The 25490-nt window shown below is 32.3% G+C and overlaps 1 protein-coding gene across 1 annotated transcript in view; it reads left to right on the top strand.

Annotated features, from left to right (window-relative positions):
• Positions 1 to 282: 282 nt before the first annotated feature.
• LOC136969559 (uncharacterized) overlaps positions 283 to 25490 on the top strand; it is a 122915-nt gene continuing 97707 nt past the window's right edge. The window contains exon 1 of the mRNA XM_067263776.1: positions 283 to 296. The gene's annotated coding sequence lies outside the window, so the exon portion shown is untranslated. The remainder of the gene's footprint in view (positions 297 to 25490) is intronic.

The following is a 25490-nucleotide window of genomic DNA, read 5'->3' as shown; positions in this document are numbered from 1 at the left end:
ATGCTTATTGACACAAACAAAAGAAACAACAGAAAAGAAAACTGCAAAGTAAAAAAAAAAAACCTTTGCAGCTGTCCATCTAGTGTCCATGCTTTTCATATATGAATGGATATTAGGAGCAGCACGATTAACCTGGATACAATCAACATCTCACAGTCTAAGGTTGATAAAATATCACCTTGGTCAACACCTGTTATACCTCAATTTTAGCTTAAAGCAGTTTCCTAAAGAATCTACTCTAAATAAAGACAGCTGTTTGCAGAGATCTGTCACAGTAAAAATAATTTAGTTCCCATGTACACAGATGGATCAAATCAGGAAATTACGATGGTTCAGCATTTTTCTGCTGCAATAAAATTGTTGCAAAATAAATTTCAAATAAATGGGGTTTCATGCAGGTCGAATCTATTTCGAAGATTTTTCAGTGATCTTCACAATTTGCAGCGTAAAGAATTGAGATAGAACTGTTAGTTTTCTTTTTAATCAAAATAAAATGGAAATATCACGAAAAATTTCGCACTAGTTAGTTTAATTTTGTTCTCTCTATAAATGAACATGGTTTTTCCTAATCGCGAAAATTTTATATTTATCCAAAAGTTTCATTATAATTAACTATGTTAACGTCTTCTCTCAAGCGAAGAAATTCTCTGACTTTTAATAACTTATACACTTAAAAAAATGAAATGGAATGAGAAAAATCCAATAGTTTTAAGATTTAATTATCTTTATTAAAGTTATTTAGAAGTAATATGTAACATTAATATATGGCATTTGTATGCAAAATAATTGCAATATATTAACTTTAATCAAATTTTTTAATACATTTACTTAAACTTAAAATTTACTAAAATATTTTCGATCTATGCATAATCAATCATTCTTTAACCCGAGTTATCTCGGGAAAGTTACATAGCGTTACAAACAATCCGTACTTTGGGCCCCTAAAAAAATTTCTTTTTTTTGATTTTTCGGATGTTTTCTGTCTCCAAATTTTTTGAAAAATTTTTACCCGCGCGAAAAAATTTTATTGCGATTTTAATTAACCTTTAATGACGCGCGATTAACGCTTAATTGTTTTTTATGGGATTTTTTTATGGAACTTCGTTCATCCTTCTAAAGTTCTAGTGCTCTGATTTTACTTCGGTAAAGTTATTTAAAGCTATTTTCTGATGTCAAAAACAACATCCAATAGTTTTTTAAATTTTTTTAATTAATAGATTTTTATTATATATACGTGTAATTAAGTCGGGGATCGAAAATTTCAATTAAAATCGTAATTTTAAAAAAATATTTAGAAATATACCGCCACCTAGTATTCACTCTACTTTTTATCCTTCTCCTCCTGAGGCCTTTATGAGAATGTCCCGCGAAAGACGACACCAGCTGTTCTCAAGGTCATCCAGCTGTGTAAACAATGACTCATCGGGTGTCAGATTTCGCGGAAAGGCGAGACAAAGAAAATTGTACTTTGAAGCTTTTTCTTCAAAATTAACACATTTCTTTCGTTTTTTCGTTTTTATGTTTAATTACATTAAAATTAAACAGTATTTAATTAATCCTGAGTAAAAAAATTTAATATATTAAAGTATTAAATTTTTGCAGCAGTCGCGTGAACTAATCTAATTAATATGCTAGTTTTGACAAAATTCACATTAATTTTACATAGTAGATTGTCTTCCTAAGTACAAAATTCATAAATAGCGAGTGCTTTCCTTCTTTCGTTAAAGTTTGAGTTACTTACTTTTGCATTAATTAGTTATTTACTATATTTTTACTAATTATAGTGCAGTTTCAACGATAGTTGAATCTGTTGTACGGATGTTGTCATTACGTAATTTGTTCTCTATTCCAGTAGTACTCTCTTTTACAGAATACCATAAACTCGGTGTAGATTTCCGATATAATATCGGTTTAGATAGCGTAACTGGTAAAGACATTTCTCTTGCAGTGGAAAAGGGCAAAAATGTTTCCGTCTGTAGTTCTCGAACTGGCAACTTGTCTAAAACACAGGCTAAAAGAAATTTAAACGAAAGATAACACGGTATAACTACTGCGAAACATCCGTGTATAATGCAGAAGATATAATGTAGTCTCATTTCAATTGTATTTTTTCCCCAATTATTAATATCTGGCGGTTCTCTTGCTAAAGTCACAAAAAGACTGACGAAAGCACCCAAAAAGTATCCTTCCAGCATACTCAGACTAATTATTTTACAAATGTATTTGGAGTCCATAATCATAATTTTGAAAACACGGTGACAAGTCTGAAATATAATATATTCGATAATATTAATAATTAATAAAACAACACAATAATATCTCTGAAATTGTAAATTAAACTTGAATTTATGCTTAGGAGGACGTTTATATATCGCCATTAATTTGCACATTTCTCTCAGTCAATTATTTTGAAATAAAGTAAATTATTATTACTTTTGTAAAATAATAAAATAATTGATTTTATTTTTAATAAAAATGAAATAAATTAAAGTTTGAATTTACTTTAATTTTTGAATTTTAAGAAATTGAATAAAAGAAATTTTGTACTTGATTACCTTTAGTTCTCGTTGTAATTGTTGTGAGTAAGCATAAAATTGCTTGAGAGAACGAATTCCTTCTGTCAAGCAATTTACGCTTACTCATAACAAATAAATTTATTAATTGTTTTAAAAACTCGTTTTTTTTATAATGCAGTTCAATCTACAATCTTGCAATTCAAATTCAAAATACCTGGGTTTAAACATTTGTAATAGAAATATTTCATGAAACTGAAAGTAATAGTTTCTTATAATCATGGGGTATAAAATCTAAGAAATCCAAAAGCGGATTAGAATAAAATTCATAAAATGGATAAGAAATGTGAATCCCATTTACTACAGGCGTATTTAGAATGGGAGCACAAAATGCACTGGTGTACATTGTGCACCGTTGTTCGTCAACGCTAGTGCAAGCATTTTCGTTCACACAGGAAACCATTCCATTTTTGCATAACAAACAGTGGTGATATTCGAAATATTTAACAAGGGGTTCGCTAGCAGAAAATTTTTCCCTGGCAATCACCGACAAACGAAATGGAAGTTTTGGCTAGAAATAAATACAATACCTTTTCTTGCAAACATTCATGTAACAATCAGTGGCGTATTTGGACCGTAACGAGCCCTGTAACGAATGGTATTTTGTTGCTATCGACTTTTTTTTATTTTTTTTTTTTTAGGCAGAGAAATTCTTCACCGCGAAACGGCACTCCTCGGAATAGACAGATGTCATCATCTCTCGAGGTACATTATCCTTTTTCTTTCGCTGTCCATAGCCCAACGCGTGTTCCACAGCCATCTTTTATTATCTCGCGCGCGTGGCATTCTGGGATCTCTCTTATGTCCGGATCTACTTTCAAGAACTCTCTTGAATCGATCGCGATTAAACCTCGTTTCGGTCGAGATTGAAACGGTCCAGAGAGATCGCACCAAGACATAGTCCCTGACCTTGCTCACAATCTAGATTGAAATGCTCGGTGCAAACGGGGTATAAGGCCCTAGTTTAGTAGTATTACAGAGTATAATACGCATATTTTAATATATTTTTTAAAAAAAAAAACAAACCCACTGAGAAATGTTCCGTGTGTTTAACGAGGTTCGGGAAACTGAAAACTTTAACAACGGGTTCGGGCGAACCCGTTCGGAAAACTGAAAATTTTAACAACGGGTTCGACCGAACCTCTGCGAACCCGCCGAATATCACCACTGGATACAAATCGTGTGTCAAGATAGTTTCCTGCATTGATAGAAGTGTCAATGAAAATTGGGAACACTATGATGACAGTGTATGTCGATTCTATAACTACGAAAAGATTTGATGGGTAATTTTAATATTATTCAGTTTTTACAATCTTATTCTGAAATTTCGAAAAATTACCAAATATTTTATTACACCTGTCACATTCGATCATCTTGCTAGCAATGACTCTCGTTCGGCATTCATTAACTTATACTGTATGGTAGCGTCAAGGTTCGTATATCCTCCATCCATGCCCAATTCACCTTATTTCACAATAAAAAGTGGCGTTAAAATATTGCTGATTTCCATTAGATATTTTTTCTGTAGCATTTGACAATCTAAACATTCTAATATATTATACCCACAAGCAGCCAAGTGGACAATATCACTGAACTGGTCGCTGATCCGTTCTTGACCAACTAGCTGGCTGCGTGGAATTTTCGGGTTTTCTTCATTTATATAACACCTAAAGATGAACCAGTTTTCTTTAAAAAGTTCTCTCCTAAGCAGTGCCGGATCCAGTAGGTGCGAGGCCCGATTGAATTTTTTTTTGCGGGGCCCCTCAAACTTTAAATAACAAAATTAATTAACTGTTAATTTACATATTGAAATATGTTGTTTTATTTTTAATAATAATATACCTAGATATTAATTTTTGTAACATGTACTATTTTTAAATATATAAATTTTGACGTGATGCGGGGCCCCTTCAAGCGCGGGGCCCGATTGGCACCAATCGTTCCAATCGCCTAAAATCCGGCCCTGCTCCTAAGGCATATCTTTGGGAGATTACTATTGTGTTACATTGCCTCATCCCATTAATACAATCCAATAAACTACATGAAATCAGACCAATCGTTAAAAATTAGTATCAATCGATTGATAAGAAATTATAAATCATTCTTAACAGACTCATGTGGCCTATTTGGATGTATTTTACTGACTGATGAATATTTTTCGAAGACGGTATATCGTGATTTGTTCTAAAGTGTTTGTCTTCAAACTGCAATATGATTATTATTATTTTTTTAATTTTCGTGATCGGCAATTTTATACTAGAAAGAGGCGAACTGATGGTATTTACAGAGTGGAATGGAATCGGGCAATGTTTAAACTATTGCACGATAGTAATTTGTAAGGCTTCAACTGATAACTGTATTCAAGTATTTCAAAAACTTTTAAACCAGAAATAATTTAATTCAGAAGCATGTTTCTTTGTTTTTCTTAAGTCATGGCAACGAAACACCTGGGCAATCTGCCTAGAAGAGATGCCTTTTCTAAGGGTAACAGGCCCCTATTCAGGTGTTACAGACGTGGAGAAAATCCGGAAAAGTCCACGTGGCCAGTCCACTGTCCTGGCGAGACGCTAACCCACGAGAGAACACCTAGTGTTCAAGGAACGGAACCACATGGCCACTTGTGTAATTCAGAAGCACTTTGCTATATATAATTTTCATTATATTGTCATACTTTATTGTCAAGCTTAACTAATTAACTTTCTAATTTAATATGCAAGATAACCAATATGTAGTAGTGTCAACAAAAAGTATTTTCAATACATTCGTACTACGGGAGTAAGAGTCAGGGAGCTTGAAATTCAGGCAAAACAACAACAAAAAATCACAGAGAAAACAAAAACGTTTAATTATTAATAATGAAAATTTAAAATGGATTCGTGTTTCTGCTTGGGTAATATTTCAGTCAAATTAATAGAACTTTTTATTCCTGGCCCAGCACGGATTCGGTTCCTCTTTGAGGTGACGAGACATTACTTCAATTGTGAAAGAAAACATTAATTTTCGTACTAGTCTAATAAAAAAGATTACTTTTTAGGGAAATATTCTTAGATTCTGACCTAAATAAAAGGAAAATAAGTGCTTTAAAATTAACAACACAAAAATAGTGTCGAACTGAAGGAATGAGTTGTTTTCAGACATTACTGAGGAAAAGATTTTTAAATAAATTTTAATTTATTCCATGTAATACAGGTGGCAGCATTTTTACTTTCCCGGCTGTTATGTATACATAAGGAAGAGTACGGGAGTCGTGTCAAATTTGACCCGAGTTTTTTGCAAATCTCCACGTTTTGAGACTTCCTGAATCCGAAAGAGTAAAATATATACATATCCACGGAATGTTTTATGTAGGGGTCTATTTCGTTTAGCATCTCAGGATGGGGTAAAGAATAAGAAACTGAATTTGGCATGTTGGCTTGTATATGAGGAGCATTGATGCTATTAAATTTTGATGGTGAAAGGTCGAGGAGATACACGACTAATATATCTTACACTAATATTTACCTCTAGCTCGAAAGGGGTAAATATTAGTGAAAATATTAATAACGAATAAAATCTTCATTCTTTTATAAAACTCACCCTACCCCAAAATAAAGCGTTTTGCAATTTTATAGTAATTAAAAATAAATTTTTATAAACAAAATCTGATAAAATTTGTGTATGGCACACAGTCTGTTATTGTTTGCTAATATGAGTTTTTTTATAAACTTTTATAATAGCCGGGAAAGTTATGCAACTCTCGTTGCTAGATTTTTTTGTGCATGTAAAATACCCATGTGAATTTAGTGATTTTCATTCGAAAGGATTTTTCATTAAAAACAAAAAATTTATTTCAAGTTCTTGTACTGTACAAGATTAAAATGTATAAACAATAAAAAACAAACACTCTGCTAAGAACTTAAGACATATCTAAAAAAGTTGTGTCGTCATAAAATTTTCTTTCCGTTCTAAAAGCAGACTACGTTTTACAATTTAGTCAACGTAAGTTTATTCCATTATCTTCTCGTCTAATATTGAATCCTCCGTTCAACATTTCAAACATCTCGTGTAATGGAATATCTTCGTTTGCTTCAGGTTGGGGTATTTGTCTAGGACGATTTGGTCTACAAATACTTACACATATGGCAATCATTAGATATAAAAATACGATAAGAAGTATCCAAATCACAGACAGTATTCCAGGACTACCCCATAAGAAGTATAATAAAGTTACCAAACTACCTATAGTTATAGGGCAATAAATAATTGCATAATGATATTTAGAATTCCACGTCTTCGCGTATCGAAGGAACCTTTGGAAAGATGTTTCCTGATTCTCTCTCTGGTCTTGTTCCATTGGGAAAATCTGCAGTAACACAATACTTAATGTATTAGAAAAAATTTAGAATCTAAAAAGGATACTTTAAGGATAACTTACTTAAATTCTACTATTACTTTTCTACCCTTTAAAACGTACTGCGAAGACGGCTACTGCATGCTTTTTAACATCGTAAATCATTTGCATATTGCTACATTAGATGGTTTTCTGGATTATATCGTTATTTCGGGATTTAAAACAATTATCATTAAACATAATAAGTTTTACTGAAACTACCGTAATAATATATGGGAATTTTAAAATTCAAATACGTAGGCTGTTTTTTATTCAACCCCCGATGGTGCATAAAACAAAGACAAGTGTAAATAACAAAATGAATTTATTACCAAAAGTTAGGTATATCTCATCATAGAATGTTGCCGCCAGTGACTTGAGATGGGTCTTAACGTTGTTTTGAAGCTCGTCATTAGTCTCGAATCTCTGCCTTCCTAGTCACGTTTTCAGTCCAGGAAAGAAGTGGAAGTCGCTCGGCGCTAAATCGGGGCTATACGCTGGGTGTTTAAAAAGTTCCATATTGGGTGGAAGTCTTCACACACCTTTCCTTTAATGTGTGAAAACTTCCACCTTTCAGACCGTAATGTCAGTATTATATTAAAATTAATTCGAAATGAATGTTTTACATAATATAGAAATTTATATTTCGATTAAAATGTTTATGTGATTTGATGCGAGATTCATAGAGATCGATTAAAGTTATTTTTACTGTCCCTAGAATTTTCTCGAATCTTGTCTTTATCTTGCAGAGAAAATATATGATTCCTTACAACCTTGACACAATTCACTGTGATGTAGGTCGAGATAATTCTTCGAGATGGGGGCCCTTGTTATCGCAGCTTTATTTTCAGGCGGTATTCAGAACTTTTCTTCTTCTGACATTTTCGAGCATAGTTTGACCACTTCATATATTCACGCTGATGCCTGCTAGCTGAATATAATTCGAAATTGTCTAGTTCGTTGATATTAGTATATTAGCTGATGTTACATGCTCCATTACGACTGGGGCGCACTGTAGCAAATTCGAAGTAGAAGAATATCTTTCGTTTCAAACTCCACTTCCTTATATACAAGTGTATTTGATATTTCCCCTAGTTTACAATACAAGTTATTTTCATGTCAAATGAGCTTATCGGCACGTCCTTCATCCGATAGACATTTCTTAAATTGCCATTGTTTAGTGGACTCGAGTCAGAGTCGGTAGATTAACTGGTCTTTCGACTTATAGTTCAAACTTAGCTAGAGCCAATATTTGCCGCTAGTTGGCGCCACTGTTATCAGAAGAGCCTTGTTCTTGCTTTGGATATACAGAGCTCAGTGATTTCGACCTATAATAATTGTTTTTTTTAGCTACATAAAAATGCCAACGTGCTTTGTGCCAGGATGCAAGGCAGGATATAAGTCATCGAACGAGAAGAGACATTTCTTCTGTGTTCCTAGCGATAAGATTGAGAAGTGGATGCGATGCATTCCACGAGACGACAAGATGCTAACAAGTAAATGTTATGTTTGTGATGTACATTTTGCGAGTAGATTTATTTTAAAAACCTACTCCCATGTTATAAATGGAGAGAAAGTAGAAATTCCACAAGATCGCTGGGTATTAACGTCGGATGCATATTCATCAAACTTCCCTAATTGTCCTAAGTACATTAGTAAGTCTGTACCTCCAAAACGATCAACGCGATGTCTCACAAGAAATGAAGAACCATCTACGAAGAGATACCGAAAAGTCAGTACCAAAGATAAATATTTATATGTTTTTTATGTAATCTTAATCCTTAGTGAGCCATGTAACTTTTTGCCCTTGCCTGAGTTGCGGTGGGTCTCCTTGACCCTGTGTTTTAATATAAATTTTTCGATTGGAAGCTTAAGACATCTAGTCTAAGTAAAATCAAATAAAAAAACGTTCTAATCTCATGTTGATCGGGCCGAAAAGTTGGAAAAATATAAATTTTTTCAGTATTTTTAAGGAACATTTTATATTTAAAAAATGCTAACTAAAGATTGAGCTGGGTTTGTGAGACCCACTGTGATTCACTAAGGGCTATCTCTCTGTGGCCTAACTTTCCTTATAAATACTTTAAGATTAATTGTCTGATTTTTTTATATTTTTTTATCAATCATTAGATTTGCATGATACACACTCCCAAGTAACAACTGTAGAAAATGAAATAGAAGAACCCTCCACATCTGAAGCAGCAACTACACAGCATCCTGAGCTATTATATATCAATAAAATCTCTGCTTTGCAGTCTGAATTGTTAAAAGTCAAAGAGGATTTGTATCGGTGCAGAAAGCAAAAGATGATCTATAGGAAGAAACTGAAAACTCTTCAAACAGAAAATCTCAAGCTTCATCAAGAAAATGCTGAACTTAAAATAAAACAGTTGTCAGCTGATAAACTTGATTCCTTACCACCAAGACAGAAACTTGTAATAGAGCACATGCTGAAAGCATGCCATATAAAAAGCAAAAAGGGTATGAGATATGACATTAATTGGTTACTTGACTGTTTGCTTTTAAAAATTAGGTCACCATCTGTCTATGAATTTTTGAGAAATAATGATTACTTGCCTTTACCTTGTCAGTCTACACTGCATCAATATATCAGAGGCATTAATGCCAAATTTGAATTTGATGAAGATCTTTTTGTTATTTTAAAGTCAAAATTGGAGACTATTCCACAAACAGAATGCCAGGGAGTTTTAATTTTTGATGAAATTACACTTCAAAAACATATAGAACTTTCAAAAGCTACTGGTGAAATGATTGGACTTGTTGATTGTGGTGATAATTCTGTGTTGCCACAGAGTGAATTTACAGCAGGTGATCATGGCCTAGTGTTTATGTTCAGACCTCACTTTGCTAGTTGGGTACAATGTATTGGCACATTCTGTTCAAAAAGCTCTGTCCCAGGTTCTACTGTTGCAAAACTTATTTTGCAAGCAATTATTCATTTAGAACAGTGTGGTATAATAGTCAATGCAATAGTTTGTGATGGTGCCAGCACAAACAAAGCAGCTTTAAAAGCTCTAGGAATTTGTGCAGACACAAATAATATACAATGCTCATTTACAAATCCTGCTGCAGATAGACAAGTACTGGCAATTATTGATGTACCACATATTTTAAAATGTATGCGAAATAATCTTTTGAAAAGTAGATACTTTCAGGTAAAACTAAAAAAATAAAGTGTTTTCACCTAATTTATAATATAAGCCATTGCATTATTCTTCATTTTTACTTTTAGTTTCCTGAAGGAAGGGTAGAATTACAGCATTTTAAAGCAGTTGTTGATGAAGATTCCAAATTACCAAAGGGATTAAAGGCATGTCCCAAAGTAACTGAAATACATGTTAATCCCAATAACTTCCAGAGAATGAGTGTATTGCTGGCAGCTCAAGTAACACTTTTTTTTTTACTTATATAATCTGATTTGATAAGAATACTTTTATTTATCTCATTTCTTTATAGATATTTAGTAATACTTTTGCTGATGCTATGCTGTTTTATAAACAGCGTGAGGTTGCTAGCCTAAAGAATGCAGATGATACAATAAGTTTCATACGTCGCATCAATGCTCTTTTTGATGCTTTAAATCGCAGATTGCCACAGGATGGAATCAGACATGATTCAAATGATCTCAAGGTAATAGTAATGATTCACTAGGAAAAACTATAAATGTTTTAATAAACAACTTTTTTAAAATAGGTTATTGAAGAATCTCTAGAATGGTTAAATAGATGGGAAACATTCAGATTACAGATTGAAAGCAGTGATCAAAAGGGATTTTTGAGCCACCAGACAGCAGAAAATCTACGCTTGACGCTAACTAGTATCTTAGCACTCATTAAACAATTGCTTTCAAACTCATATTATATCTTGACAGCTCACTTTAATCAGGACCCATTAGAGGTAAAACTGACTTAGTGTAATGATTATATAATCTTGTATTAAACTCTTAACTTATGTTTTCTTTTCAGTTAGCGTTTCTTTGGAATGATAAGACAAGGAAGTGGAAGCAATTCTCATCCCACAACAGTACAGTTCTTATACCTGTATAGACTGATGACTGTGTACAGTTTGGTTCGTCCTCCCAAACGAGCATCAGTTCAAACTGATCCCGGATCGTCCCTTGTTACTTTAAAAAATCTTCTTCAGAGTCATAAAAAACCATTTAAGGAAGTTCAAGAACAATTGGAAGAACATTTACAAAATTTGCTTTGTAATCCAAGCCTGCCCTGTGGAGATCCTACTGATAATGAATTATTAGATCACGATTATTGCGCACCAGAAACATTTAAGTTTATTTTACATTATTTAGGAGGTTACATTGTTCGTTATCTGCTGCCATCACTTGGTTGTGATGAATGCAAAAATATATTAACAGCAAAACCTGAAGATGCTGCACCAGAGAAGACATTTACATTCATCAAATCTCGAGGTGGTTTGTTATATCCAAGCTATAAGCTTTGCCAATTGATGTACCTGGGCAGAAAGCAAAGTATGTGAACAATTAACAAACTCAAACATGAATGTTTATTTTTCAATAATGGATAGTATATTAAATTAGTGTTCTGTTACATTGATGGTAGGATGCCACAATGCTGGTCATAAGTCCTACTTGACCTCCAGATTTTTGCACTTTTTTGTTACCTGTCGATTGCATTTTTTCACGCGAACGATTAATCAATCATTTATTTCATCAATTGAAAGTAAAAAACATAGAAAAATTTCTCACTTAAAGTAAATTTTAATAGCGCAAATAATAATTATTATTATTATAATTATGTGTAATATAATTTGTTTGTACGTATAATAAATTTTTAACGTATAATAAATTGGCATAATAGCACAAATTAATAATTGTACTATTATGTCAGTTTTGTTCCTTGTCATTTATTTAACTGAATATCAATCTTTATTAAATAAACATTTCTCAGCGATGGAAGGTGTTTAATGTTTTATTAAGTTTATTTATTTATACATAAACCTGGTTTTGGGTTTAAATAAAAGCCTTTTCATTCTTATAATAAAATTCATAGAAAATTATGAAATCGAACTCGAAGGCTATATAACTTTCAATAAAAAAAAATATTCGACCTCATTGCGATTCGATCTAGCGCTCTTGTAGTGATTGCAGTGCCCCTGGTGGTAACATTTGTCTCTAGTTGATTTTAGCTACTAGCGAAGATAGGAAGTCGAAAGACCAGTTAATCTACCGACTCTGCTCGAGTCCAATATACTAGATAATGTCCTGTCCTACAATGTCGTCGTTTTCTTACACTATCGCATGAGTTACTTCTGCTAACCTTTTACATTTACAATAAATACTCAAGACCATGCCCGAGCATTTTAGGCGTGGACATTCTCGACCGAACCGCCTAAATTCGAAATTTGCCTGGTTTGATAATATCAAAATTATACTTTATCAGAGAAATCGAAAGTGCAGGGAACTGGGAACCACGGGCCCTTAATGATCTTCACGCTTACAAATTAATGTTATTTTTACCAATTAAAAAATAAATACTTAAGAGTGCTGTTTTTATTAATAAAGAAAGATTCTACGTATTTCATTTGTTCAAAAATAAATGGCAAAAGAGGATGGCCCAGTACCGTACTTCAAATAAAAACACTCGAACAATAGTGACAGTTCGGTTCCGATTTGATCATGTCACATTTCTCGAATGGTATCGCAATGTATAGGCCCTACATGATAACATTTTACTGTCCCGGCTGTTATATATAACAGAGGATATGTATGGCGATCGGTCAGAAAATGACTCATTTCAAAAAATTTTTACATTAGACTTAGGACACCTTTAAACGTCGAGAAATGAAAAAAAAAATCGAGGGTAATTTCTGTATGTATGGATGTTTGTGTGTGAGTGTGTGGGAGGACACGATTTTCTTTACCCTCTTTGAAGCTCAATAACTTCTGTGCTTCTTGTGGAAAATTTCTGAAATCTTGAGAGGAGGTATTTTAGGGGATTGATGCTATTAAATTTGGTGGTTAAAGGTCGACAGGGTGGGAAATAATGGGAGTCGTGTGTATCTCCAGTAGGGTCGGACTTAATGATTTTACTCGTTAGCATTTACAACTTTTTATAAAACCCAACCTTACCCTGAAAATTAAGCTTTTTGCCGTTTTGTAATAGTTAGAAAGTTTAATAAAATATGATATCAGATGGCGCCACCAAAATTTTATATTAATTAATATTAATAGCTCCCTACCAGTGGCTAATAGGTGGAATCGTTGGAAGGTTATATTTTGGTGTGTAGCATCTGCCAGAGGTTGGTGCTCTGTAAAGCGCATGAGTATAATCTGGCTGCTTTACACGATTCAAAATATTATGGCTATGGAAGCCGTCCCATATTCGACAATACAGCGCTTCCATTCGAAATACAGTAGATCATCGATTATCCGACCTTCGATCAACCGTCACATCGGTTAACCGACCGCGTTCTAGTCGGCAAATTCAAGTGTCCGATAGTGATGAGGCGCTACAATATTTGGCTATGTCTTGGCTACTTTAATATTATTTTTGTTAAATGTTTGCATATTTTAGCTAGCAATATTGGCTCGACCATGAAAGGGAGGCCAGTATTTAAACCAGGCTTAATTTTCAATTTTTTTCTTTATTTTTGTATTTATTTTGTGCAAAATAAAGAAATAATTTTTAACGATACAACAGCGACGATTATTATTTTAAAAAATTTTGTTAGGCGATGAAAATTCAATGCAAAGTAGATTAATAGCGATATACTAATATACTATACTAATAATGTATTTTTTCATACTTTTCGGTTATCCGTTTTTTCAGTTATCCGACCAACCAGAGTCCCCAATTGAGTCGGATAATCGATGTTCTACTGTATGCATCTTATTGTTTTTCACATGCATAAAAATTTGTTATAAAATACAAAATATTTTTATTATTTAACTTCATTAAGTAATCCAAATTACGTTAAAATATCAAAATAATCGCACAATACGTATTTAGATTTTGGAAAATACAAGGGAAGCGACGCTTCCACGGACGGCGCGCCACTATTATTTGTACATAAAATGTTATTGTCAAGACACCTACCTATCTACGGAACTGATCGTCAAACTTGTATTTAGTTTCTTAATGATTTCGATGAAAAGTCATATTTACTAAAGAGTATATTCAGATGGTCATAAAGAATGATATTTTTATTATGTAGCAATTCTCTCTTCGGGATAAATCATTGATAAATCACGTGATGTTAGTTTTATCCCACCAAACTAAGACCAGGTTTCATTCAAAACATTAACAAGGTTTGAATAAAATCTGGGCGGAGTTTTTATTAACCAATTTAGTAATAAAATCGGCTGTATAACAGCCAGAATAATCGCGCATGCAGCAAATTTTAAAATTTACTAAAAACGGACTAAGTATAGGAAAAGGTAAAAATATTAAACGTCCACCTACAAATCTTATTAGTACTACTTTTACTTGAAATCTTCACGTTTCGTTAGTTTTTAAGTCGACCGATTAAAATGAGATTAACGAATTAAGCATATTAGAAAAATTTTATTTAAAACCACACTCCTCTTATAAAATCGAACTTTTCGCTAAAATTTCCTTTTAAAAACCGAACATAAATCTATTCGTCGTAGAAAACGGCGTCACAAATTTTGTCACTCAGTAACTTAATTCCAGAGGTTGCTCTCTTACTCTTACTGCGTTTGCTTCTCTTACATATTCGACTGCAGGTTCAGGATTGGCGTTGCTAAATCGATGAGACCCTTGAACTGCTATTTCCCTTATACATGCACCGCACGTTATGCCAGCCAATATAATAAACGGGACACAAAATAGAGAGAGCAGAAAAGCTTTTAAGTGCTGATTAGGCAACACCAAAGCGTAATAAAGGCAAGCATAAAACAGAATTATAGTTGCTGGAAAATAAAGGAATACAAAGTGATATATGGACTTCCAGTTTAAGAGACATCTAAAACACCGTTGCAATCGGCTTTCTTGGTTTTCTTCTTGCACTACCTGGTTCTGTTCCATTCTGAATCTACGGAAAATATTACGAATAAATCATTTACACGTTTAAAATTTAACCAATCTAAAACCGAAAAAACTTTACTTACACAAACTAATTTTGCACCACACTGTCGATTTGTTAATAAAATCGAACGATGCATTGCCATTTCCCTTGATTATATCTTCTGAGTTTATTTACATAAGTCACACCAATGTACAAAATTCATTGAAGATGAATGAAATTGATAGAAGAAACATTCTACTAAAACATAGAAAATGTTCTTGTATGTTAAACATTATCAAAGATATCCTTTTTCGTAATAATAAAAATTTGATTTTTTAAAATTCCGATTATATTCGGTGTTTTGTATTTTTTTTAATAACCTAATATTTTTTAATGAAAATATTCTAATATTAATTTTAAAAATTATAAACGAAAATATATCTCTTTTTCGGATTATTCTTTTTGCACTAATCAATTTTCACGACTAATCCAAATAATACAAACACACTATAAAAGTGGTATTGTTTCCAAAAATTTTTGTTCTGAAATTCTTACAAAAAATTTTGCAATACAGTACATTATTATAAATTCGGCTTTTTCTTTCATTTTAAATTCTTTCCGCTCACTGGGCAGTAAGACGGCCATTTATCTATGCCCACCATGTGTTCGGCAAGACTCACCATGGGAGTACCGTGATCAATTTCACGAATCTAGGAGACTATTCCTGTGTTAAGCATTTGCCGGATGATCAGAGATAGGTCCTCACACATCCGCAACAGAACCCCGAAAAATACCTGAGGTTGCACACCGACCGGAGATGATTTCGGATCCTCACTGCGATAGAATGGTTTGGTTTTACTCGACTACGGCATCGCGATGCATAGGCCATCTGCCATATGCCTCTCAGGAGGTTTTTTTTATATAGGAAACTGGCTTTATTTAGGTGTTACAAACATGAAGAAACCCCAGAAAATTCCGCGAACTGGTGTTCAGTAGTTTTATACACTCGGCCACTGGGTGGGCAAGCGGTAGGACGACATCTTAACGCCTCGGAAATCAAGCCACCAAGACATTTATTCTGTCATTATTTTTGCTGGAATTCCAAAAGAGAAATCGCCCGTGAGATTTTTGACACGTTGATTTGATATATGAGATTTCATAGTTGTTTATAAATGATTATTACTTAGCTACATTTTGCGTGTGTTGCTCACTGTTAAAATTGCACAATGTGCTATACGGTAGTTTATATTTTATGAAACAATGTGAGAATATCAACTTTGAATCTAAATTCTTAAATCTTTTTAGATTATAAGTTCGATTTTAATCGTCATCTCAATATATTTACCGTAATTGTTCAAATTAGTTCTATCTATAAGAGATTATTTTGTCTCTGACCATTCATTTAAAGGAAATTTTGTTTTGTGTGTAAAATTATATCAAGGTAAGGGACTATGCATATCACATTACATACAGATATTTTTGTCCCCGCTGTTCTTTCCTCGTAATAAAATTCCTGTCGGGAATAATCGTTGTGCTCCAATTTTTAACGAATAGCAATTCGAGAAAAATGTGTTAATATGTACGTGAATTTTAACGGAAGTTTTATTTTCCCTCCTAAAAATACAATGTTTAAGAAAAGCTTAAAAGATGTTTTTAAGCTTTTCTTAAACGTTGATTAAAAGCTTAAAAGAAGGCTTTTTCAAGCATTTTTATCAGTGTCAAGGTATTGAATCTTGTGGACAGATTTGTTTCAAAACTTAGTTCATTTCTTTTAGCTAACCATTTTTTCCTCATACAGTGATATCTCGGTTTTCGTCGATAATCCGTTCGAAAACAATCGGCGAAGTCCGAAACCGACAAAAATCGATGCAATTATTTCCATATAAATCAATGTAAATCCAATTAATTCGTTCTAGACAGTCTAAAATACATACCAAAAATATATTTTATAGAGAATAAATATAGTGTTTGAAATTAAATGCCTTTGTGTCCTTATCTTATGTTTAGTACTCAATTTGTCTACAGAACCTAATTTTATTACTAGGACTTATTATACTGGTGACTTTATTCTGCAATTTAAGAAATCATATCAGAAAAAAACAGTCTTTATTTTTCACTTGTTAACTAATTAATATAAAATGAATACAAAAGACTAATGTAAAGAATAAATGAACATTTAACATGGCATTCGAAGTGCTGCTGGCTCTAGAAACTTTCTTTGGTCTCATGACGAAGCTTCTTTGTTTAGTTAAGTTACGGCAACGCAACACTTCGGCGATCTGCCTAGGGCATGGGTCGGAAAGTGCGGCTCTTCGGACATAAACTCCAATTTCACCTCATCTCAAGCAGCCTTATAACTCCAGTTTATGAGATAGAGCCGCCGAACAAACTTCGACTCGTACGGCATACTCTCTACCACTCTTTAGCCTGTCCGCACATGACCACACTCGCATTGATCAATATGAATCGCATGCGAGTGGTAGCATTTGAAGCATATCTATATATATAACCCATTGAACGCGCGTCTGTCCGTTGTCCATGTAGCATTATGCCAAAAAGACCACTAGAGGCGCCCCTGTTGTGTGTTGTATTTTGCACATTTAAATTAACAATATAAATTATTATTTACATTAATAGTATAAATTACTATTATTCATTTGGTCAATAGCCAATAACAATATAAATAATTCAGTATATTTGTAATAGGAAATTATTATTGTCACAAAATGCCTGTAACGTTCACTAGGGGGAGTCTTTCAACACGGTCGGCGATCGGTCAAGCACTGAAGTCTCGATGGTACTTTTGTCATCCTGTTTCCATGCCAATTTGGCTCTTCTCACTTGACAAACTGCCGACCCTTGGCCTAGGGAGATGCCATCCGGAAGGTCTTTCTAAGGATAACTGGCCCCTATTCAGGGGTTACAGATGTAGAGAGAACCCGGAAAACTCCACGTGGCCAGCCCGTTCTGGCGAGGCGTTATCCCACGACCGAACTCCCAGTGTTCAGGGAATGGAACCGCTCGGTTACTGGTGGGCCTCCAAGATGGAGCTAAAAGGAAAGGAAAGCAATGGAATTGTTTCGGTAAACGCGCGGAGTAATGCTCACACAACGAGAAACAATGCCGCAGTGAACAGAAAAACGTGTGGGTCGCTCTTTGTTTTCGCAAAATTAGCAGCGAGGTAATCTGGGCACGCCGACGAAATCCGAGACAAATTTTTCGCGAAAAAAATGGACGAAAACCGAGGTAATACTGCACTTGTCTACAAATACTGTAGTCCAGAAGATTTTGCTTCGTTTCTATGCCTATATGATATATAATGTAAAGTGTAATCATTACATCATTATTAAAATCTTCAGCAATTAGTTTTTCAGTTAGTATGCATTATTCATTGGAAATTTCTGGGACAATTTCATTCTTTGCGCCAGATTATTTCCTGTTTCTCTTTTTTTACTTTATGATAACAGAAAATTACACAACTGATACTGCTTATCAACATTCAATAAACTTTATAGTCGTTTCTTTGATTAACAGATTTTAAATCTCTGAAATATCGATAGAAAATGAAAACAATGAAGTACACGCTTCTCAATAACCTGTTGTCAATCGACGATTTTCAAGAAACTATTTGAAATTATAGATAATTCTTATCTATAATTTCTATAAAAATCAGCAATTAAAAACGTTGTTATGGCTTTTTATTATCGAGTTCGTGTGAATAAAATAACGATTATATGCAGAGTAATTACGAAATTAATATATTTTAAACGTCTATATTAATTTAATACATTTACGGCAATTCATATTAATAAATTCAACATCATACAAGCTAAGAGCGAAGTTTATGTCTAAAAAAAATAATTTCAATTTGTGATTTTTAGGGAAAGACAGTCAGACAATCACACGGACAGATAGACGACAGTGGCAATTTATAGGGGTTGAGAAAAAATACTATGGTAAGCCTATTTCTACGATATTTACTTTACAGTTAATTTTTTAAATCTATGATTGCACTGTCATTTGTTTAATTTTCGCAAAGAACAACAACAAAATTTTTTTCCAGTGTCCAGCAATAATAGTAATTTGAAATGACGGTTCGATGTAAATCTGTAGTTTGAAAAATATAATCTCGCAAACCTGGAAAAATTCATCGTCACATTATTTATAGAATTATACTAAAATGTTATAATGTTAAAATTAAAGTTTAATTTATTTTTACTAAAGTTATCAATAACTTTTAATACAAACCGCAGAAAATTAAGTTTTTAACAGCCGATACTGGAATTTGCATTTCTCCATATTTTTATGTAAATCGATAACATATTAAGCAATTCAGTCGGTGTACTAATTCGTATTTCGGGCAACTTTTAAACGTAAGTTATTAGATATAACAGATATTTTTCGAATTATCCAAAATATCATTAATTAATTTTGCTAATTACACTTTTAGGTGAAATTATGGCATCTCACTCTCAACGGTTTTATAAATTATATCTGTTAGGTATTCTTCAAATGTATTTGCTGGGAGTATTCGTTATTCTTTTATTTTATAAACCCGTTTCACGGAAAATATTTAAAAAAGAAAATATAGAAGCTAATCATATCGACATTAAGTTATGGCTTATATTTTGCGTAATTCATGGATGTTGTGCCATATTATTACCTCTTGTGTGTATAATTTCAAAATATCGCATTTATAAACTACGACGACGGAAACAAATACCGGTTTTAAGAAATCTGCCGAGTAAATTAGAAATCTCGTCTCCTATTCCTCTACAAACTCCGGATGTGTTTATGACACCCGAGACGAGAGCGAAATTATTTTATCCCGTAGGCCAATGTAATATCAAGACTATTCGAGTGTCGAATATCCCGTCAACAGATGTAATAATACAGAATCCTAGCAGCGAATTTACTGAGGAAATATATGTCTAATTACTTTTGGCATAAGTATTCTACTAGACGTTTCTACACAATAATATATTGTTAAAATTAGAAAAATTATATATAGTATCTATAAATGCAGACTTGGAACATTTAGTTTCATCTAATACAAGTTTGAATATCTGAAGTTTGTATAATAATTTGATTTTTTTTCAAATGAATTGTACAGTTTAAAAGCCAGTATGTAAGTGTTTGTTCTCCATTTTCCCAAAATGGATTTTCGGAAACACGTTGACGAATTCATCATGATTTTTGTATAAATTTTTAATATTTTAACTCTGGAAATATTTTCTACAGTTTATAATTTTGCGTTCAATAAAAAAATATTTAATTAAATCTGATTTTTTTAAATTTCAAATTAATGTGTTGAATAGTCAGCGTATCGTTCAGAACAGACTTCTATCTTTAATAGTTAAACAGAGTTTAAAAAATTGTTAATATTGAATATTGCTTTTTCTAAGTAAAATTTGCATTCCAAGACACAACAATTTTATTCAAAATTAAATGTAAATAATTGAAAATATTTTATTCTATAATTTTCTAAAATATAATATTAGGAAGCAAATTAGTTTTAAATATAATAATAAAATTTATGATGATTTTATATTAAAGAAAAGGAAATGGAATCAAAATGTTTATTTTTATTAAACTTTAAAAAAAAACCTTAAAATATTACTAAAATTAAAATATTCGTTAGAAATTTGCAATGTTTTCAATAATAGCGAGGTTGAGGCGAAGTTTTAAACGCGAAAAAGTGTACGTTGGACGTTCAGCGCCGCTTTCCTGTAAGCCTAGAAGTTTGACAATGGCGTTTGGAATGTCGAGCATAATTTTTCATACGCGGGGCCGAGAAATGTACTTTTGTACCTAAATAAAGAATGTATGTATGTCGAGCATGATTCCACTGACTTTCCAAACGCCATTGTCAAACTTCCAGGCTTACAGGAAAGCGGCGCTGAACGTCCAACGTACACTTTTTCGCGTTTAAAACTTCGGCCTTAACCCACTTTTGTTAATTAATAGTGAGGTTAAGAAACTGTAGCGAAATATGTGTATAATTCTTTAATACTGTTTCGGAATAAAATAACATGTACTGATAATACAATAATATGATACATCTGGGCGAAGACAAGGCTACTGGGGTAACGTTTGCACTTTGTTGTCCGAGTTTTGGAAACAAATTCCTACGTTAGAATTTAATGGTTGTGATGTCCGAATGCTTGATAGATTCCTGCCGTGTGCATAAATTATGTTTCGGAAAATATAATTAACTCTCAAATAAAATATAATCGAAAACGCTTAATATTTGATGCTTTATAACAAAGAGGTATTTTGACATTTTTGGATGTTGTTTTTTGGAATATAAAGCTAGAGAGTTGCTTCATATTTTTGCAGAGTTTGGTGAATCTCGGTTGAACTATGGAAAAGTTATCCGAGTTCAAAGATAAATTTCTTTAAACTCGAATAACTCTGATTTATGGTGCTTTATTTCTTTATTACAGAAGTTGATAATTTAATTTTAATTTTTTGTAACGTTTACTTATTATTAATTATTTTTCAGTTAATAATTTTGACTGAATAATTAATGAAATAATAATTTTAATAACTTTCAGACATTTTCGATAAATGTAAAACATTAATAAATGTATATTTTTAAAAGTCACATAATATCAGTTTTATAAATACCGTATTTACAAATTTAATAAAATGTACTGTACATAATTTTATCTGAAACTTGGTCAATATTTGTGGTTCCTTTTGCTATTAGTCATATCAAACTCAGTTTTCTAATACAGTACACTTCAATTTCGAGCCTCCATTTGTTCTCTACAGAGGCTGGCGCTAAATTGGAGGACCTCAAACAACGAGAGTTATATATATTAATAGGATATACACACACATTCGTGTTTGACTGTCTGCAGTTTTCTCCTTCCTGAATCTCGAGAACGGAGACAGATGAAAGCCAAGATTAGATATGGTAGTAGGTTCTGATAAACTGTATAGGAACTTCCAGTCTACTCCAGAAGTCACGTCAATTCAGTTCAAAAATTTTTCCCTGAAAGGAGTTAGATAAATGGCATGACTCTAAGAGGAAAACTATTACGTACAGCACAGAGGCAAGACACTACTAAAATCGAGGCATTGTGACGATGTCACAATAACTAATAAATTTCTCGTATAATTAAAATTGCAATGAGATTGATTTAATCGCATATACTTTATGTCAACATATTTATTAATTATAAATTAATTTATATGATTAACTGGTTATATTTATTAGTCGAGCATGTGAACATTGTTACAACATTTGTTTTGGATATTGTTTGGTTCCTATACATCTGCAGACACAGGATTACGGAATATTGAAGAATTTTTGCCTGGACGAGTCCCAGGCTTCTGCAGTAACTTTTTTCACTTTCGTGTCTGATTTTTAGAAACAAGTTCCCACGTTAGATTTTGATGATTTTGATGAAAAAATGTTCAATAGACCCCTATAACGCGCATAAATTGACTTTTGGAAAATATAATTGATTCAGAGAAAAGATATATTTAAAAAACGAAAGTGTCGACTTTCGCTTCTTTGACGCTTAATAACAAAAAAGTATTTTGACATTTTTGGGTGCTGTTTTTCGGAATGTAAAGCCAGACAGTTGGTTCATATTTTTACAGAGTTTGATAAATTTTGGTTGAGCTATGGAAAAGTTAACCGAGTTTAAAGAAAAAGGAATAAGATTTACGTCCCTCATTTCCACTACATGACACAACGTCACCTAGCTCTTCGATTGCCTCCGCTGTAACTGCATGCCCGGGTTCTGTACCGATTTAAACTAATTGTCGTTTCCTTTTGTCCACATGTCAGCAGTTACGCTCAACTCCTTCCTCTCATCCAATCGGAAATTTTTAACTTTTATGTAACTATTTCAAATATATGTTTTTTAGCCGTGTCAGGCGACTCACCGACATTATGTTTCAGACACAGTTCCCTCAGTTTAGACTGAACAAAGTCTCAAATGCGGATGGTTTTAACGAGCGACTCCATTTATCCAAGACTTTTCCCGCTTAAATGCAAACTGATTTTATTTTATTATTATTTTATTTCTTACTTTTTACTTTAGTTTATTTACTTCACTTTCGTTTAATTTCTTTATTACACTTTTCTTTCTTATCTGTACTTTTCATCACATTTATTTCTTTTCTTAATAATAAATCATTTCTAATCTTTCATCTGTGACATATTACTGCTCAAACTGCTCGCCCAGGCTAACATCGATAAACATCGTTTCGCGTTTCTAGATGTCACCTAAGTAATTATTGCAAATATAATTATAAAACTAATGGTGATGAACATTTTACCGTGGTAATTTAAGTAAATGGGCGCACAACAAGGCTTCGAGCTAGATTAAATCTCAAAAACAGTATTAGATATATCAAATTCAAGAGCACATACGAAAAGCTTAGGAGCAATAGAACCCGATTAGCTATGTTTATTATATATTGTTGTATCTTGGAATGCAAATTTTGTTTAGAAAAATCAATATTCAATATTAACAATTTTTTTAACTCTAACTATTGAAGATAGAAGTCCGTTCTGAACGATACGCTGACTATTCAACACATTAATTTGAAATTTAAAAAAATCAGATTTAATTAAATATTTTTTTATTGAACGCAAAATTATAAACTGTAGAAAATATTTCCAGAGTTAAAATATTAAAAATTTATACAAAAATCATGATGAATTCGTCAACGTGTTTCCGAAAATCCATTTTGGGAAAATGGAGAACAAACACTTACATACTGGCTTTTAAACTGTACAATTCATTTGAAAAAAAATCAAATTATTATACAAACTTCAGATATTCAAACTTGTATTAGATGAAACTAAATGTTCCAAGTCTGCATTTATAGATACTATATATAATTTTTCTAATTTTAACAATATATTATTGTGTAGAAACGTCTAGTAGAATACTTATGCCAAAAGTAATTAGACATATATTTCCTCAGTAAATTCGCTGCTAGGATTCTGTATTATTACATCTGTTGACGGGATATTCGACACTCGAATAGTCTTGATATTACATTGGCCTACGGGATAAAATAATTTCGCTCTCGTCTCGGGTGTCATAAACACATCCGGAGTTTGTAGAGGAATAGGAGACGAGATTTCTAATTTACTCGGCAGATTTCTTAAAACCGGTATTTGTTTCCGTCGTCGTAGTTTATAAATGCGATATTTTGAAATTATACACACAAGAGGTAATAATATGGCACAACATCCATGAATTACGCAAAATATAAGCCATAACTTAATGTCGATATGATTAGCTTCTATATTTTCTTTTTTAAATATTTTCCGTGAAACGGGTTTATAAAATAAAAGAATAACGAATACTCCCAGCAAATACATTTGAAGAATACCTAACAGATATAATTTATAAAACCGTTGAGAGTGAGATGCCATAATTTCACCTAAAAGTGTAATTAGCAAAATTAATTAATGATATTTTGGATAATTCGAAAAATATCTGTTATATCTAATAACTTACGTTTAAAAGTTGCCCGAAATACGAATTAGTACACCGACTGAATTGCTTAATATGTTATCGATTTACATAAAAATATGGAGAAATGCAAATTCCAGTATCGGCTGTTAAAAACTTAATTTTCTGCGGTTTGTATTAAAAGTTATTGATAACTTTAGTAAAAATAAATTAAACTTTAATTTTAACATTATAACATTTTAGTATAATTCTATAAATAATGTGACGATGAATTTTTCCAGGTTTGCGAGATTATATTTTTCAAACTACAGATTTACATCGAACCGTCATTTCAAATTACTATTATTGCTGGACACTGGAAAAAAATTTTGTTGTTGTTCTTTGCGAAAATTAAACAAATGACAGTGCAATCATAGATTTAAAAAATTAACTGTAAAGTAAATATCGTAGAAATAGGCTTACCATAGTATTTTTTCTCAACCCCTATAAATTGCCACTGTCGTCTATCTGTCCGTGTGATTGTCTGACTGTCTTTCCCTAAAAATCACAAATTGAAATTATTTTTTTTAGACATAAACTTCGCTCTTAGCTTGTATGATGTTGAATTTATTAATATGAATTGCCGTAAATGTATTAAATTAATATAGACGTTTAAAATATATTAATTTCGTAATTACTCTGCATATAATCGTTATTTTATTCACACGAACTCGATAATAAAAAGCCATAACAACGTTTTTAATTGCTGATTTTTATAGAAATTATAGATAAGAATTATCTATAATTTCAAATAGTTTCTTGAAAATCGTCGATTGACAACAGGTTATTGAGAAGCGTGTACTTCATTGTTTTCATTTTCTATCGATATTTCAGAGATTTAAAATCTGTTAATCAAAGAAACGACTATAAAGTTTATTGAATGTTGATAAGCAGTATCAGTTGTGTAATTTTCTGTTATCATAAAGTAAAAAAAGAGAAACAGGAAATAATCTGGCGCAAAGAATGAAATTGTCCCAGAAATTTCCAATGAATAATGCATACTAACTGAAAAACTAATTGCTGAAGATTTTAATA

The sequence above is a fragment of the Centruroides vittatus genome, unplaced genomic scaffold (genome assembly GCF_030686945.1).
Source record: "Centruroides vittatus isolate TY-2023 unplaced genomic scaffold, ASM3068694v2 contig_18, whole genome shotgun sequence".
Classification (NCBI taxonomy): Eukaryota; Metazoa; Arthropoda; class Arachnida; order Scorpiones; family Buthidae; genus Centruroides; species Centruroides vittatus.
Note: the sequence above shows the minus strand (reverse complement) of the source record. Positions and strands in the feature narration are given on the sequence as shown.